A 3,650-nucleotide genomic window follows, 5' to 3' on the forward strand; every position below is an offset into this window, starting at 1 on the left:
AACAATTCTTACCCACCTCCTACCCTCCCGGCTATTGTAGGCTTTTTGACCTAATACATTCGCTTGGCTGCCGTCAAATAGTTCAGCTTTGACCGTTCGCATTTAAATATGTGAATTAGTCATGAAGCATGACACGGCTTGCCGAAATTGCTAAATTGTTGGACTCTATTGAGGGGGAAAAAAGGCAAAACGGCATTCAGTCTTGTGAATGAAGTAGAAAGGTGAGGGACCCTTTCACGCAGCAGTCTTACCAGAATGTGTCATAACAGATAAAGGAATGAGGAAACTAGGAAAACTATTATTTGTAAGGTCTCCGACTACAGTACTTGGAAAACAAGCCTGCACGTTTAGTGCACTTTCTTGTCATCTTCTTTTACAAAATATATGAATACGTTATTTGTTGACAGGCCCTTATTGTAATAGGCATTAGATGCGTTCAAAATATTGCAAACGTGCTATAGGTCCCACACGCAACAGGCTCGACACGTTGTAATGTGTTGCAGACTGTATGCGCTGAGAAAATAAATCGTATTAGTGAACAGTAATCTGAATGCATGCAATGCCGGGTACTTTGTCTTCACAGTTCCGTGTTTTCAGGTTTGTTTTGCCAGGTTACTGGAGAACCACACTTTGCTTATTGTTACCAAACAGAGGGCTGAACTGGATTTATAGAGATGGGTATTAAATTGGATATTGTTTCGTATATGTTGGAATAACGCTGATATCTAACGGCAACACAAACCCGCATGCAAGTTTCAGAGCAGACGATGTTATTGTGGAATTGAGAAAGTATTGCAGGCTCATCCCGGTCAATGCAAACACAACATCAGAACTGTAACCACGGCGGGGTATCTGCACGCATCGCTGAAGCAATGAGGTAACGTGTCAAGTCACAGCAGACACGTTTCTATGGAATCAAGCATACCCTTGTGGCAGATGCGCGCATTGCACTTGGGACCAAATACTATAGAGAAGAGGACACGAGACACTAACATAATATACTTTCAATATTCATACCATAGTGTCGTGTCGCCTTTATTTTACCAACGGAGCTGCTTCCAGCTGCTGGCAGTGTAACGCGTCTTTACTGCACTTTGCATGTTCTCTGGGTTCCCTGGTGCAGATCTAGCGCGACAGTGAAGCCCCTTTATGCGGTTTTCAGTCAAATCCCACCAACATTATCAATGTTAGTTATTTTAGGGTTAAAGCCTTTAAACACACTGGTGAGAGAACGCTTACACATATTCCAGATTCTGTAAGATACTGCAGACCACTCTAATACATGTATGTATTTCACTGCGTTATACTCAATTAACTTCGACTGCTGAGTTTGTCTCACTCTAGAGGAGGATCAGTATACGTTTGGTAAACATAATACTTCGATTTCCACTTTTTTCGAAACTTGACTAAAGTACGCATTATGGTTTTTTAACTTGGTGTTTATTTTATTTTATTTTTTTAGTTAATTAAAACATATAGCGTCGTTTTTTTTTGTTGTTTTTTTTAATCCTAATCACCAGCCATACATCAGCTAATGGGTGCGACTTTAATCCTGTAGAGGGCGAAAGGCATGCATAGATTGAGTTAGAAGAGCTTTGGCTCTGCAGTATGGGTTTTCAATACCAGTACTAAGAACTAAGAATGAGTGTATGTCATTAACCACAGATCAACCAGTGTGTGTGTGTGTGTGTGTGTATCTATCTATCTAACTATCTACCTATCTATCTATCTATCTATCTATCTATCTATCTATCTATCTATCTATCTATCTATCTATCTATCTATCTATCTATCTATCTATCTATCTATCTATCTATCTATCTATCTATATTGATATATGCGTATACAGACCGCTGAATATATGCTGATTATAATGAAGTGCACTCGAATAATATTTGATAGGGCGTCATATCAAACATCGCATTTTTACACAATCCCTTGAATAAATGCCACACCTTGTGCATAATGCTTGAGAAAGATATATGCATTGAAAATGGTACCCAGGTACATTCAACTACACTCTTGATCTGACGCGTTTTTTTTTTCAAAATTGCATTTATTTAATTATTGTTTTAACAAATACCGTATTCGCATAGAAACACGAAGAACCGCACCTACCGCTGAAACACATGCTGTACTGTGAATAATGTCTCCATAGCAATGCATAAGAAACGCTGACATTTTGATGCGTTAAACAGCAGTAAGCGCGCTAACTCATCAGCCCTATGCATTAGTGTACAGCAGTCTGTGTGGAACGCATAACACTGAGAACACTACAAACGCAATACGCGTCAACGGAACGTCGCTGACCGTTCCACACACGGCTACAGCGTTCACCCTGCAGTGACGTTATGTTTAAAGACTCCCAGATTGCTGAAATGTTAACAGAGTTTGTACTTACTTCTTGTAACTTTAAAGAGATCAAGCTGCGGCTCTGACGCCAAGTTTTTCCACGAGAAGCGTTCATTGGAATTTAGAGACATCGCAGTGCCTGCGCAGAGGGAAGACTGAAGCACGACTGCCCCCTAGTGGTTTATTGCTGTCATCACAGTCATTGACACAATCGAGTATAAAGATATGAAGAAATGAACACGAATGCATCCTTTCTTAAACATTCTCGTAGCTGCCTTGACGGTTACCGTAAGTGAACTGAAGTAAACAACTAAACAGCTGCAGTACGCTTTGGGGAATATGAATATATCGGTCAAGAAATATTTACTTTTTCAATAACAGCTACCGCCCCAGGAAGTTCCAGAGTCAATAATTAACTTGCATAGATTTACTTCCTTGTAAAACTAGGTATAGATCCTTTAATAGAAAAAAATAACATAACACTTTCAACGTATACATCACTACCCAAAGCTAAATATTTTGGATACATACAAACGATTTCATAGCCAGTATAATACATTGAAATCGATGTCCAATACAGCTAATCTGTGGAAGCCCTGTTTTGTTTAAATTCTATAAAAGACCATTCTTTTACACCGAACAACAGCGGGTTCTATAGACTATTAAACTAGAACGACCAGGGGTTCCACAAGCCAATGCTTCTTTATGAAACCCGCATAGATGAAACATTGACTCTGGGACCCCAAATTAGGGTTCTTTTGGATCAAATGGTCCTTTAGAATATAGAATACAAGAAATCACAACAGGGGTTCAGAAGAAACCACACGGTTATATTTGGACACGGTTAACAACAGGTCAGCTGGATGTTCAGGGAATATAGCACTGCGATTGTCAGTCTTAATTCAGGATGTGTCCTTTAAATGGGAAACTGACCAACTGGTGTGGCTGCATTACAGAACATTGGAGAGAGAGAGAGAGAGAGAGAGAGAGAGAGAGAGAGAGAGAGAGAGAGAGAGAGAGAGAGCGCCATGACAACCTTATTGACACGCTTAAATCATCTGATAAAGCATCTCTTCAATGTGCAGCGCCTCCTACAGGAAGACAACAGAGCTGCTCCATCAATATTTGATAACCTGTTGCTGGATTCGCTTCCTGATTACATCACATTGTTTTAGTCCGCTTTATGAAGCTTTTCTGTTTTTGTACACCACTTTCCAGCTATAACATATAAACTGTAAAAATATCCTGAAGCTTCAGTTCCATGTACAACCAACAGCGAGCATTGCAAAAAAAGCGTC

This window comes from Acipenser ruthenus, chromosome 9 (genome assembly GCF_902713425.1).
Source record: "Acipenser ruthenus chromosome 9, fAciRut3.2 maternal haplotype, whole genome shotgun sequence".
Lineage (NCBI taxonomy): Eukaryota > Metazoa > Chordata > Actinopteri > Acipenseriformes > Acipenseridae > Acipenser > Acipenser ruthenus.